Here is a 16,414-nt window from a genome sequence, read left to right on the forward strand (position 1 = left end):
TTGCGTTCTAAGTTTCTGCCATTTAATTTCTTGCTCTTTAAGATTCAGCACTTTAAATTCCAGTTCTCTTTAATTTCATGCAAACTACCCATTCCCTTTACTTTTTATGCAATTTAAATTCTGCAAATCATAAATCTCTCAACCAAATCTTGATTCGCTTGACTAAATCAACCACTAAACTAAAATTGCTCAATCCTTCAATCCCTGTGGGATCGACCTCACTCCCGTGAGTTATTATTACTTGATGTGACCCGGTGCACTTGCCGGTTAGTTCTGGGTGTTTTGGAGAAATTTGTTTTTCCACAAAAATATCCCATCACCATTTTCATCTTCTCTAACTATTGCTGAAGCTATTGCCCGACTTCCTACGGCGAGGTATAGGATTAGTTCTTCACCTTCCCCTGGGTCGGGATAGGATGGGTGGTCTCCCCAGGAATGTCTTGAAGTCTTGGAAGGCTTTTTCACATTATGGGGTCCATTCGAACATCTTTCATTTCCTTAGTGTTGCGTAGAAAGGGAGAGATCTTAATACCGATTCAGCAAGAAATCTAGACAGAGCCGCTAGTCTTCTGTTGAGTTACTAGACCTCCTTGACACAGGTCGGGCTTTTCATGCTAAGTATGGCCTGGCATTTATCCGGGTTTGCTTCAATCCCCCTTTGAGTGAGCATGAAGCCCAGGAATTTGACAGCTTCTACTGGGAAGGGGCACTTTGTGGGTTAAGTCTCATCCCATGATTTCTTATGGTGTTGAACACTTCAGTGAGGTCGGATAACAACATTTCCTCTCTTTGTGCTTTTACCAACATGTCGTCTACATAAGCCTCCATTAGCTTTCCGATGTGATTGGCAAACGCTTTGTTCATCAATTTTTAATATGTAGCCCCTGGGTTCTTGAGTCCAAAGGGCATGACTAGGTAGCAGTAATTTGCTCTTGGGGCTAGGAATGAGATTTTCTCCTGGTCGGATTGATACATCGGGATTTGTTTATATTCCGAGTAAGCGTCCATGAAGGAGAGGTACTTGTATCCTGATGAAGCGTCAACTAGTGTGTCTATATTCGGGAGTGGGTAAGGATCTTTTGGGCAGGCTTTGTTGAGGTCGGTGTAATCAGTGCACATCTGCCACTTCCCATTTGACTTTTTGACCAATACTACATTGGCTATCTGAAGAGAGGAACTTTTGCGTGGTCTAGAATTCAGAATAAATTCTCGTTGCAGGTATAGCTTCTAAACCAACAAAAGTCCTTTCTTACAAATGTTTTGGTTGCCACAAGTAACAAACCCCTTAAAAATAGATAACCGAGTATTTAAACCTCGGGTCGTCTTCTCAAGGAATTGCAGGGAGGTATGTTCTTATTATTGGTTATGAGTCTTGTAAATTAGGGGTTTTGAAAGTAAGGAACAAGTATGTTAAATGATAAGAAAAATAAAATAATAATAAATAACTATAAAATAATCTCTTGGCAAGGTATGAGAACTGGAAGTCCTATCCTAGTTATCCTTATCAATTGTGTTGAAAATTGGATTTTTCTCCCACTTTGTTAACCTCTAACTATGAAGGCAAGTTAAGTGGATGAATTAATTTTTGATTCCTCAGGTCCTAGTCTTTCCTTGGGAAAAGTTAGAGTTATTGGATCTCGAATTAATTCTTGAAGAATTCCAATTTTCAGTCAACAATCAAGTGTTACCAATTACTTAACCAGAGCCAAAAGGGAGAAAATATCTAAATTAAATTAAAAGCATTCATATAAATAGAATAAAACGATCACAAACTGAAATACCTCAAATAACATTAATTAAGAGAATAATATGTAACATGGAAGAGTTCATAAATTAAAGTAAATTGAGGAAATAATAAAAAGGAATATTGAACCTGTAATCGTAGAAGCAATCCTAAAATAAGAGAAATCCTAATCCTGATCCTAAAAGAGAGAGAGAGAACCTCTCTCCCTAGAAACTACATCTAATCCTAATAATTGTGAATATGAAATCTTGGTATGAATGGATGCATTCTCCCACTTTATAGCCTCTAATCTGTGTGTTCTGGGCTGAAAAATGGGTCAAAAACAGCCCAGAAATCGCTCTGGTACGTTCAAGTCGCGGGAAAGTGACACGGAGGCGTCGTCCATGTGTCCGCGCAGATTGCAATTCGCAGATGCGATGCGGGCGCGTCATTCACGCGTTCGCATCACTTTACTTCGGGGCAGCTATAGCAGATTATATATCATTGCGAAGCCCCGGACATTAGCTTTCCAACGCAACTAGAACCATCTCATTTGGACCTTTGTAGCTCAAGTTATAGACGTTTGAGTGCCAGGAGGTCAGGCTGGACAACTTTAGCAGTTCCTTCAGTTTCCTGTATTCCTTCCACTTTTGCATGCTTGCTTTCCATCCTCTAAGCCATTCCTGCCCTGTAATCTCTGAAAAGACTTAACACACATATCAAGGCATCTAATGGTAATAATAAAGGATTTAATAATTAGCAATTTAAAGGCCAAAGAAACATGTTTTCAATCAGAGCACAAAATCAGGAAGGAAAATGTAAACTCATGCAAATAGTATGAATAAGTGGGTAAAGAGTTGAAAAAATCCACTTAATTGAGCACAAGATAAACCATAAAATTGTGGTTTATCAACCTCCCCACACTTAAACATTAGCATGTTCTCATGCTAAGCTCAAGAGAAGCTATAAAGATGAAGAGGAATGGTAGATTAATATGAAATGCAACCTATCTATATGAATGCAACTACATGCAAAATGTTTCTACCTACTTAGTTAAAAGTAAACAAATCCTTCAAGAAGAAATATGAACTGGATTTCACTAGTTCAAACCATGAAAATGAAGTACAAATAGACTTGCAAGAAGAAAATAGCTCATGAAAGCAGGGAACAAGGAATTGAGCATCGAACCCTCACTGGTAGTGTATACACTCTAATCACTCAAGTGTTTAAGGTTTGATTCTCTCAATTCTCTACTAACCTTGCTTTCTAAGGCTTGCTTTTCTTCTACCAATCAACAAAAATTTAATGCACAGATACACATATCAAGAGGTCTTTTAAGGGTTGTAATGGGGTTAAGGTCAAGGTAGGATTGTATTTGGCCAGGTGGACTAAAATCTGAATCCTTAATTAACTTAAACTTTTCCACCTAACTTAGACAATCCATGTAATCATAATACAACATTTAACTATCCATTAACCATGTTTTCCACATATTCATGCATCCGATTTTGAATACAGTACATATGCATTTCTTTCACCATTTACTTTGGGGCATTTTGTCCCCTTTTACTTATTTGCTCTTTTTCTCATCCTTTTCTCTTTTTCTTCTTCTTTTTTTTTTCATATTATATATTTTTTCTTTTATTTTTTCAATGCATATGATTAAATTATTGAATGCATGAACATGTCCTAAACATTTCTTTCACATTTTCAGAAAATTCTAACATACTCAATTCTCAAACCAAATGTTTTCAATCCCAATTTCCCCACACTTAATTCATGAGCACTCTCACTAGTCTAAGCTAACCAAAGATTCAAATTAAGGGCATTATTGTCTTTCGCTTAGAGTTAATGATGTGCTAAAGTAAAGAACAAAGGGGTATAATAGGCTCAACATTGGTTTGCAAGGGATAATGAAGGGTTAAGGCCATATGGGTATGTAAGCTCAGTGAAACAAAGGCCTCAATCATGTAAGTGTATGCATACATCAAACCATGGAAATATAGAATTAAGGAAGACAAAGATCACAATTTTAGAGAGAAAAACACACACCAAAAATAAAATATTGGTTGGTAAAATGCAACCAATTCATAAAAGCTCAAAATCTCACACGTTTTGTGTGTTCGAGCTCTAAACCATGTTCCAGTATAATATTTCTTCAAACAAGTGTAACATGAAATGCTCTAAAAGGTTTCTTGAAAAAGAAAATATTACTTCAACCAAGTGGTAAAATATGCACAAAATCAAACAGATATGCAATCAAACATGTAAATACAACAACTAATAAGGAAAATAAAACAATGGTGTTGAAAAGAGGAAAATAGCTAACCCATGGAGATCGGTATCGACCTCCCCACACTTAAAGATTGCACCATCCTCGGTGCATGCTAAGATGTGTAAGTGGATGGGGGTTGTGGTTCCTCAGCTAGGGGTCTTTTTGTTCCTTTCCTTGCCGGTGGTTTGGTAGTAGCTTTCTCTTTACCTTTCTTGGTGGCCATCTTGAAAAGGGAAAAAGAAAGTAATTTGAATTCAAAGGGATAGAGCAAGGAAGAGGATGGGTAAGGTGGTAATCAATGCACATTAAAAGATGAATGAAGTTAACACATGGTCATGACTACATGTGAAAAAAATCATAAATGGAAATATAGAAAGTGCATATGATGACAATTAAATGCGAGGTGTTTATTGGCATGCAGGCAAAGGCATGAGTAGTATAGATCAAGCATTTAATGTCCCAGTGAGATTACCAAGCCTTTCAAACTAACAACATGTTTGTAATAACAATTATATTTAATTAATAAAATATATAAAGGTTTTGTGAAAAGCAAGCATTTAGAGTAGTAGAATAAAAGAAATCTAAAAATAGTGCACAATGCCATACGGGCTTTTCCACAAACACATAGCAAGCATGGTAAATAAGCTATTGAAAGAATTAAATTGAACATGCAAGCAACCTTTTTTAAAAAGTAATATATAATTGTCAAATAATTCCTTTAATAATCCACAAAAATATAGAAAATAATGACCCAAATAAAATTCTAACACCAATGAAAATAATGCAATGAATGAAAGTATGCAAATAAATTAAATAAAATAGAATGAAAGCGAAGAAGATGAGAAGTCAAAGAAAATAAGAAAGGAAGAAGAAAGAAATAAGAAGGAAAGATAGAAGAAATTAAGATTAGAAAAGAAAAGATAAGATAATTGGCGCTGATTTGGGTAAGTTGTACGGCGCAGGCGACGCGGCCGCGTGGTGCGTGATAAGGTTGGGTGACGCGGACGCGTGGCGCACGCGATCGCGTGACTCGATTTGTACTAGTGGCGCGAACGCAGCCTCGCGGTCGCACAACTCTCTGTTCAAAACTTAGTATTGCCAAAATCCAGGGTGACGCGGTCGCGTGGTCGACACGATCGCGTGGTCGACGCGATCGCGTGAGTGGCCATCATGGGGATATGACGCGGACGCATGAGCCATGCGACCGCGTGGTAAGGCGTGTGCGATCAGCACCAGTCCAGCACCACTCTTGCACAACTTTTGGTCGTGCACCCTTTCTTACGTCGATTTTCATGTCACGAAGCCGCGTGGGTGACGCGGTCGCGTGGGAGGCATTTTTCCCACATGACGCGGACGTTTCAGCGACGTTGCCGCGTCGCGTGAGTGCTTCTCTTTTTTTTTTTAATGCAGGAAGCAAAATGATATGGATGTTATGAGAAATTCCAGGTTCAATGAAATAAAATAAAATAAAACTCAAAAACAAACAAAACAAAATAAAATTAAAATTAAAATTGAAAAGGAACGATCATACCGTGGTGGGTTGTCTCCCACCTAGCACTTTTAGTTAAAGTCCTTAAGTTGGATATTTGGTGAGCTCCCTGTTATGGTGGCTTGTGCTTGAACTCATCCAGGAATCTCCACCAATGTTTGTGATTCCAATGGCCTCCGGGATCCCAAACTAGGCGTAGAAAGCCTTCCACCAGGTTGAAAAAAGTGACAAGGCCCCAAGAGTGTTGATTTCTAGGCTGAATTCCGGGGTCCCAGACCTTGCCTTTGCACCCGTCGTCTTGTTGATCATTATAATTCCATCCGAGTAGCAAGCAATCAGAATTCTCACTAAAGCAGCCAAACAACTTCCTAGACCCATTCAGTTGAGCTCTACACCAACCTTTGCGTTTAAACTTAAAGTTTCCAATCATAATGAACCTTGCAGGACAATTCTTACCACTGACCATCTTTCTCTTACTCTTAATGCCACAAAGAGCTCAAAGTTGACCATCCGTCTCCAGTAGCCCATATTCAAGTGGGAAGGTAAAGGTCAAGGATAAGAATTTTATCCACTTGAATGTTGTGTTGGACGGTAATGGCCTTGGGAGAGGTGTTTCTAATGAACTTGCAAGCTCCACTCCCTTGTGCTCTTCTCTATCAACTTCCACCTCTTTGCAAGCTTCTTTAATATCAACCTCTTCCTCTGGGTAGCTTTCTTCCAATTCAATCTCTTCTTCATTGCTCACCAAGGGCATGGGAGGTTGTGCTTCTTCTTCTTTAATCTATATTTCTTGATTAACCTCTTCCAAGTCTTCAACTATGATATGCCTTGGAGGTTGTACACCCTCCTTGACATCAAATGCAAACTCCTTAGAAGGGGGCTTTGTTACTTGAGGTTCAAATGGAGGTTCCATATCTCCTAAATCTTCAACCAATTCTTCTTCCTTGATGATTTTGGCTTCCTCCACTTGTTCCAGTATAAAGTCATGCTCTTTACTATCCACTGGAGTTTCTAGTATCTCCTTCATGCTACGTTCTTCATTAGATTGCTCACATGAAGCCATGGGGGTTCCCTGAATGTCCGAACGTTTGGAAGGTAATTAATTTATTGCTTGGTCCAGTTGGCAAAGGGTTGCATTAAGTTTTTCCATTGATTCCTTGAAATGCTCCGTTGATTCTTGAGGTGATGGATATGGAGATGGCAAATATTGAGGTGGTCGTTCTTGGGAGTAATTAGGTTGGAATTGGGGTGGTTCTATATATGGTTCATATGGCTCATAAGGTGGTTGGTATGGTGGATAAGGGTTAGGATCATATGAGGGTGTTTGGTGGTAAGGGGCTTGTGAGTATGGTGGTCCAAAGTCATGTTGTGGAGGGGGTTCATAATCATATGGTGGGCCTTGTTGGTAATTACAAGGGGGTCTACCATATTCATCATCTTGGTACGCTCCCTGGAATGGCTCTTGACCATAGTAATTTGGTGGAGGTTGGTTGTCACGGAAGGGTCCACCATAACTATTGTCTTGACATGCATTGTTGAATGGTCGTGGTCCATGGTATCTTGGAGGGGGTTGTTGCCTAAAGAGTTGATCAGATCCTTGTGGCTCCCTCCATCTCTGATTGTTTTGACCTTGATGCATGTTCCTGTTATAATTTCCATTCCTTGCAACAACATTGGAACCAAACTCAAAGCGACAGGGGTGAGAACTCATAATAGTAAATAAAAAATTAAAAACAAAAATAAAAACAAATTTTAAATTAAAAGGTTATTTAAATTTTGAAAATTAAATTTAATTTTGAATTTTAAAATTTGAAATTTGAAATTTGAAAATTTTTAAATTTTGAAATTTGAATTTTGAAAAAGTCAACAATATAAGATAAAAATTTGAAAAAGATTTAAATTTTGAAAAGGCTTGAAGAGCAATAACCTCTTAATTTACGAAAAAGCAAAAAATAAAAAAAATAAAAATAAAAACAAATAAACAAGCAAAAAGTAAATATTTACAATAACCAATAATAAGGCACACGTTTGCAATTCCCCGGCAATGGCGCCATTTTGAAGAGAGGAACTTTTGCGTGGTCTAGAATTCAGAATAAATTCTCGTTGCAGGTATAGCTTCTAAACCAATAAAAGTCCTTTCTTACAAACGTTTTGGTTGTCACAAGTAACAAACTCCTTAAAAATTGATAACCGAGTATTTAAATCTCCGGTCGTCTTCTCAAGGAATTGAAGGGAGGTATGTTCTTATTATTGGTTATGAGTCTTGTAAATTGGGGGTTTTGAAAGTAAGGAACAAGTATGTTAAATGATAAGAAAAATAAAATAATAATAAATAACTATAAAATAAACTCTTGGCAAGGTATGAGAACTGGAAATCCTATCCTAGTTATCCTTATCAATTGTGATGAGAATTGGATTTTTCTCCCACTTTGTTAACCTCTAACTGTGAAGGCAAGTTAAGTGGATGAATTAATTTTTGATTCCTCAGGTCCTAGTCTTTCCTTGGGAAAAGTTAGAGTTATTGGATCTCGAATTAATTCTTGAAGAATTCCAATTTTTAGTCAACAATGAGTTTGATAACTCAAGTGTTACCAATTACTTAACCAGAGCCAAAAGGGAGAAAATATCTAAATTAAATTAAAAGCATTCATATAAATAGAATAAAACGATCATAAACTGAAATACCTCAAATAACATTAATTAAGAGAATAATATGTAAAATGGAAGAGTTCATAAATTAAAGTAAATTGAGAAAATAATAAAAAGGAATATTGAACCTGTAATCGTAGAAGCAATCCTAAAATAAGAGAAATCCTAATCCTAATCCTAAGAGAGAGAGAGAGAGAGAACTTCTCTCCCTAGAAACTACATCTAAATCCTAATAATTGTGAATATGAAAGCTTGGTATGAATGGATGCATTCTCCCACTTTATAGCCTCTAATCTGTGTGTTCTAAGCTGAAAACTGGGTCAAAAACAGCCCAAAAATCGCTGGGAGCGATTTCTGGTACGTTGAGGTCGCGGTAAAGTGACGTGGAGGCGTTGTCCACGCGTCCGCGCGGATTGTAATTCGCAGATGCGATGCGGGTGTGTCATTCACGTGTTTGCGTCACTTAACTTCGGGTAAGCTATAGGAAATTATATATCGTTGTGAAGCCCCGGACGTTAGCTTTCCAACGCAACTAGAACCATCTCATTTGAACCTTTGTAGCTCAAGTTATAGTCGTTTGAGTGCCAGGAGGACAGGCTGGACAGCTTTAGCAGTTCCTTCAGTTTCCTGTATTCCTTCCACTTTTGCATGCTTTCTTTCCATCCTCTAAGCCATTCCTGCCCTGTAATCTTTGAAAACACTTAACACACATATCAAGACATATAATGGTAATAAGAAAGGATTTAATAATTAGCAATTTAAACGCCAAAGAAACATGTTTTCAATCAGAGCACAAAATCAGGAAGGAAAATGTAAACTCATGCAAATAGTATGATTAAGTGGGTAAAGAGTTGATAAAATCCACTCAATTGAGCACAAGATAAGCCATAAAATAGTGGTTTATCACTATCCATAATGGATATAGTGGGGAGGTCGGGTGCATTGTCCCCTTTTCCAACATGATACACCTCTTTAAGGTGTCTTTTGCGGGATGACTTAGAGATCCCTCCTCCTGCGAATCCTCTGTTTATCATATGAACATGTCTCTCAGGGATGTGAGGGGGACGTTCAACTAGTCCGACCTCTTCATCCCTTCTTTTCTTTTTTGGTTCATCCACTCTATTGGCTAAGAATCAATCTAGTCGCCCTTTTCGTGCCAATTTTTCTATGACATTCTTTAGGTCGTAGCATTCATTGGTAAGATGCCCATAGATTCAGTGGTATTCGCAATACTCTGTCCGACTTCTTCCTCCTTTTTGTTTAATCGGGCGAGGTGGTGGGATCTTCTCAGTGTTGCATATCTCTGGATAAACATCCACAAGAGACAACCGAAGAGGGGTGTAGTTGTGGTACTTTCTGAGTTTCTCAGTAGGTTGGTCTTTGATGAGTCCATATTTGACGATATATTTTAGCTTGAATTGAATGGATTTCATCATATAAACTCACACTTATTCACTAGAATAGCATACTTTTGTGTTCTCTCCCTAAATTGAGCCTAATTGTGAAAACATGCTATTTTGTGCATATTTTAATCACTTTTATCCCACTTTTATCCCATTCAATACCTTGATAGATTTGATGAGTGATTTCAGGTGTAATAGGTTGAAATGGCTTGATAAGAGTGGAAGGAAAGCATTGAATTGGGAGAAAACATGAAGAAATCAAAGGAGAATCACACATTGGAGTGTGCCTACGCACAACCTTCTGTATGTACGCACAAGAACTACTCAGCCATGTGTGCGTACGCACAACCTCCTGTGCGTACGGACAAGAAGAAAATCAGCGAGTGTGCATACGCACACATCTGTGCGTACGCACAAGTCCCAGCGCGTGACTCACTTAATGGAAATCGCTGGGAGCGATTTCTGGGCATCCAGAGCCCAATTTTGGGACTTTCTGAAGCTGATTCACACTATATCAAAGGGGCCCTCTTTCCATGTGAAAGGAGGGAGCAATTAGGGTTAGATTTTAGTCATGTAGTTCATTTTCTAGAGAGAGAAGCTCCCCCTTCTCTCTAGAACCTAGGGTTTTTAGTTTAATTTCCTTGTAATTGCTACCTTTAATTCTTGTTTTGATCTAGTTTCTTCTACCTTTCTTTACTTTATTGACTTAATTTTCTTGTTTATCTTGTTAATTTCTCATTTTATTTGTCTTTTATGTTTATGCACACTCTTGTTATTTTCATTTACATTTAATGCAATTTTATGTTTCATGTCATTTATTGCTTTATTGAGTTACTATCTTTATTTTCCTTGCTTAGTAGTTGTAGTATTTATTATTTCTTGTCATTTTACCACGCTTTCTTTACATGCCCACCAAGTATTTGACAAAATGCTTGGTTGGGTTTTTGCTTAGTTTTTCACACTCTTGGTAGAGAATTGGGGTGTTTGGGTGAACATGAGTGTTGGATGTCCATTCCACATTGTGTGAGGGTTGTTAATTAATTTGGTCTCCCTTGACTCTATGTGACCCACTAGTGTTGACTTAGGACTTAGGGATTGAGATTAATTATGCCTAGTTGACTTATCCTCGATGTAGGGTTAACTAATTGGAGTTAAACGCCAGAAACACGTCACAAACCAGAATTGAACGCCAGAAATACGTTACAACCTGGCGTTCAACTCCAGAAAGAGCCTCTGTATGTGTAACATTCAAGCTCAGCCCAAGCACACACCAAGTGGGCCCCGGAAGTGGATTTATGCATCAATTACTTACTTCTGTAAACCCTAGTAGCTAGTTTATTATAAATAGAACTTTTTACTATTGTATTTGACATCTTGAGACGTCTGGTTCTTAGATCATGGGGGCTGGCCATTCGGCCATGCCTGAACCTTTCGCTTATGTATTTTCAAATGGTAGAGTTTCTGCACTCCATAGATTAAGGTGTGGAGCTCTGCTGTTCCTCAAAGATTAATGCAAAGTACTACTTTTTTTCTATTCAATTCGACTTATTCCGCTTCTAAGATATTCATTCGCACTTCAACCTGAATGTGATGAACGTGACAATCATCATCATTCCCTATGAACGCGTGCCTGACAACCACTTCCGTTCTACCTTAGATTGAATGAGTATCTCTTGGATCTCTTAATCAGAATCTTCGTGGTATAAGCTAGATTGATGGCGGCATTGATGAGAGTCCAGAAAGTCTAAACCTTGTCTGTGGTATTCTGAGTAGGACTCTGGGATTGAATGACTGTGACGAACTTCAAACTCGTGAGTAATGGGCGTAGTGATAGATGCAAAAGGAGGGTGAATCCTATTCCAGTATGATCGAGAACCTCAGATGATTAGTCGTGCTGTGACAGAGCATTTGGACCATTTTCACAAGAGGATAGGATGCAGCCATTGACAAGGGTGATGCCTTCAGACGATTAGCCATGCAGTGACAGCGCATCGGACCATTTTCCAAAGAGGATAAAAAGTAGCCATTGACAACGGTGATGTCCTTACATAAAGCCAGCCATGGAAAGGAGTAAGACTGATTGGATGAAGACAGCGGGAAAGCAGAGATTCAGGGGAAGGAAAGCATCTCTATACGCTTATCTGAAATTCTCACCAATGAATTACATAAGTGTTTCTATCCTTATTTTCTATCTATTTATTATTTATGTTCGAAAACTCCATAACTGTTTTATATCCACCTGACTGAGATTTACAAGGTGACCATACCTTGCTTCATACCAACAATCTCCGTGGCATCGACCCTTACTCACGTAAGGTTTATTACTTGGACGACCCAGTGCACTTGCTGGTTAGTTGTATCGAAGTTGTGAATGAAAAACAATTTATTAAAACGTGCGTAAAGAGTTTTTGACGCCGTTGCCTGAGATCACAATTTCGTGCACCAAGTTTTTGGCGCCGTTGCTGGGGATTGTTCGAGTTTGGATAACTGACAGTTCATCTTATTGCTCAGATTAGGTAATTTTCTTTTTGTTTTATTTTCTAAAATTTTTTAAAAATATTTCAAAAATTTCTCCTTTCTTTTTCGAAAGAAATTTTAAAATAAAAATGTTTTGAAAAATATATTTTTCTTCAGAATGTTTAAGAATGAATTTTAGTGTTTCATGAAGCATGTTGAAGCCTGGCTGGCTGTAAAGCCATGTCTGATTCTTCTGGATAGGGAATGTCAGGCGTGTTATGTCTGAGTTACATACTAAAGCCTGGCTGGCTATTAAGCCATGCCTGACCCTTTGATTGGAGCTTTAGACTAAAGAGCATAAGATTCCTGGAATTCATATTAAAAATTTTGGAATCCTTATTTTTCTTTTTCAAAATGATTTTCAAAAAAATTAAAAGAAAATACAAAAAATCATAAAATCATAAAAATAAAAAAAATATTTTGTATTTCTTGTTTGATTCTTGAGTAAGATTTGAAGTTTGGTGTCAATTGCATGTTCATCTTGCATTTTTCAAAAAATTCATGCATTCATGGTGTTCTTCATGATCTTCAATTTGTTCTTGGTAAGTCTTCTTGTTTGATCTTGATGTTTTCTTGTGTTGCATCTTTTCTTGTTTTTCATGTGCATTTTTGCATTCATAGTGTCTAAACATGAAAGATTTCTAAGTTTGGTGTCTTGCATGTTTTCTTTGCATATAAAAATTTTCAAAAATAAGTCTTGATGTTCATCATGACATTCAAAGTGTTCTTGGTGTTCATCTTGACATTCATAGTGTTCTTGCATTCATCACATACTTTGATCCATAACTTTCATGCATTGTATCATTTTTCATATTTTTCTCTCTCATCATAAAAATTCAAAAATAAAAAAAAAATATCTTCTCCTTTTTCTTCTCTTAAAATTTCGAAAATTAGATTTGACTTTTTCAAAAATTTTAAAAATCTAGTTGTTTTCGTGAGTCAAATCAAATTTTCAATTTGAAAATCTTATCTTTTTCAAAATCTTTTTCAAAAATCAAATCTTTTTCAATTTTCTTAGTTATTTTCGAAAATTTTAAAAATATTTTTCAAAAATCTTTTTCTTATCTTTACCTCCTAATTTTCGAAAATAACATCATCAATTAATGTCTTGATTCAAAAATTTCAAGTTTGTTACTTACTTGTTAAGAAAGATTCAAACTTTAAGTTCTAGAATCATATCTTGTGATTTCTTGTGAATCAAGTCATTAATTGTGATTTTAAAAATCAAATCTTTTTCAAAACTAATTTCAATCATATTTTTTCAAAAATATCTTATTATCTTATCTTTTTCAAAATCATATCTTTTTCAAAAATTTGATTTTTAAAATATCTTATATAACTTCTTATCTTCTTATCTTTTTAAAAAAATTGATTTTCAAATTTGTTTCAACTAACTAACTAACTTTTTGTTTGTTTCTGATAGCACGGAAAACTTGTCTCTCAACAAATTTCCCTTCGGCAAGTGTACCGAATTGTCATCAAGTAAAACTCACAATAGAGTGAGGTCGAATCCCACAGAGATTAACGGATTAAGCAATCAATGGTTAATTGATTATCCTAGTTAGACGGTTCAGATTTGAATGATGAGCAGCAAGAATTGTAAATTGACAGAAAAGTAAAGAAAGCAATAAAGTGCAGAGAAATAAAATGGCAAGAAAAGTAAATGTAAGAACTAAAAATAAAATGAACATTGGGATCAAGAGATATTGCAATCCTCTGGAACAAGTTCATTCTCATCTCTTCCTCAAACAATGCATTCATTGATCTCCTTGGCAATCTTAATTGATCGAATTCTTGGAATTCAATCTCTCAAATCTTGATCAATAGCCAATTCCTTGGTCAATTGCTCATGAGAAGAGATGAAGTATGGTCACTGATTATACCACATGCATTTCCCAAATCAAGTGTTGTAAGGATTATAGTCACATATCCATCCACACCCAATTTAGTCCAGCATGAGAAAGCATTTCTAGCATGATCTCTTCATTCCTCTTTCAAGGTTCAGAAGAGATCCAAGTATGAATAGTTTCTTTTCCAAGATAACTACCCAATTGGATGAAGATCGAAAGCTCTCTAGTAAAATCAAGAGGAAAGAAAGAAGAAGAAGAATAAGAACTACACTTAATCCATTGAATCACAATAGAGCTCTCTAACCCAATGTAAAGAGTTAGTTGATCATTTCTCTACAAAAATAGAAAAGAAAGAAAGTGCAGAAAAGTAAAGATAAAGATAAAAACTGAAAATAAAACTTCAAAATTCATAAATGAAAAGTACAAAGAAAGAAAAGGAAAAGTGTGTGAGGGGAGGGAGTCCGAAGACCCCTCTTCAATCCCCTAATTCCCTAATTTCCAGCCTTCCGATTTGTAAAAACTAAGGCCTTTATATAGGCTCTCCTAAATTACAAAATGAAATTAAAAACAAATTACAATAAAATGAAAATTCCTATTCTAGATGCTTCTTGTGGCCTTGATTGGTTGACACTTGTGGGCTTGCTTGCTTGAGCTTTGAAGTGGACTTGAGAGAGAAGTGAGTCAAGTTGAGGTCCAGGTGCTAAAGTTAGTGCTAAAGTTAGCCACACTAACGCTACAAGTGTGGCGTTAGTGCTAAAGTTATTGTGGCTAACGTTGCACTTGCTGCCCAGTTGGTGTTTTTGGGGCTTAAAAGATGCCTCTTGTTTGTACTCTAATTTCATGCCCACTATAGAGTATTATATATCGTTGGAAACGTCTGAATGTCAGATTTCTAACGCAATTAAAATCACCTCAATTGGATCTCTGTAGCTCAGGTTATGCTCCTTTGAAGTGGACATGGTCGCTGACATAGTTGCTAGCGTTAATGGAAAACTTGAGTGCCAATAATGCTAGCGATCAGGGCTTCATTATTGCCAGTTTCCGAAGCTCAAACTTAGTGTCCACCCCATACTATTATATATTGTTGGAAAGCCCTGGGTGTCTACTTTCCAATGCCTTTGGAAGCGCATCATTTGGAGCTCTACAACTCGAGTTATACTTCTTGGAAGGTGAAGAGGTCAGTTGGCCTTAATACAGGTTGATACCATGATCATCATTGCACTTTCGGGGCAGGTTTTCTCTCTCAAATTTAGTGTCAACCATGTAGTGCCATATATGCTTGGAAAACTATGGAATCCTACTTTCCAATGCCACTGGAATCACCTCATTTGGAGTTTTGTGGCTCATGTTATGCATGTTTGAAGAAGGCATGGTCAGGCTGCCAGGTGGGACTTTTGCCTGCGTTAACTTCCATGTTAACTAAGTTAACGTGGGAGTTAACGTGGATCATTGTGGCTTGTGTTGGCTCCTTTCAATGTTAGTGACAATGTTTGGTGTCACTAACGTTGTCGACAACCTTTCTTCTTCACGTTAACTTCCACGTTAACTAGGTTAACGTGGGAGTTAACGTGGCTTCTTGGGGATAGTGTGTGTTCATCCCAACGTTAGTGACAATGTTTGGTGTCATTAACGTTGTCGACCACCTAGTTTCTTCACGTTAGCTTCCAAGTTAACTAGGTTAACGTGGGAGTTAACGTGGCTTCTTGTGACTTGGCCAACGTTAGTGAGAAAGTTGAATGACACTAACGTTGGCGTCCCCCTTTTCTTCTTAACGTTAGAGGCCACGTTAACTAAGTTAACGTGGCAACTAACGTGGCCACTTATGAGCTTGGTCCAACGTTAGTGATAATGTTAATTGTCACTAACGTTGGCTCCATTTCCTTTCTTCAAAGTTAATGCCACTAACTTTTCTCACTAACGTTGGGGCTTTCCTTCCTTTCACGTTAGTGCCCACGTTAGTGTAACTAACGTAGCCACTAACGTGGCTTCTTCTCTTCTTCTTTTGGCCTGAAATCAATCAAAAAAAGTGCATCAAAGTCTTGCTCTTAATCATGGGATCATGCATCATCCAATTTATCATATAATTCATGCAAAATTCTCATGAAATCATGTAAAGTGCACAATATATGCTTGAATCAAGATGTAAGTGAATATCTACCCAAAACTAGCTTATTTCCTAAGAAAATGCATGAAACTACCTTAATAACAGTAAAGAAAAGGTCAGTGAAACTGGCCAAAATGCCCTGGCATCACAACACCAAACTTAAAGCTTGCTTGTCCCTAAGCAAGTACTGGAACAAAAGAATGATGAATGGAATGCCAAGAGAAATGAGTCATTCTTGTGGAAGTCATGTCCCTGGTTTTATGGTGGTTTCATGCATAGCAACTTAGGTTCATTCCTGGCTTTCAGACCTTTATCATGTCCTAAAACACTCACTTTGATTGCATCCCATGAGACTTTTATTCATTGATCCTTTTATTGTCATTTCAGGGTTTATTTGTGTTCTT

The sequence above is a fragment of the Arachis ipaensis genome, chromosome B6 (genome assembly GCF_059453495.1).
Source record: "Arachis ipaensis isolate K30076 ecotype BB chromosome B6, ASM5945349v1, whole genome shotgun sequence".
In the NCBI taxonomy this organism is placed as follows: domain Eukaryota; kingdom Viridiplantae; phylum Streptophyta; class Magnoliopsida; order Fabales; family Fabaceae; genus Arachis; species Arachis ipaensis.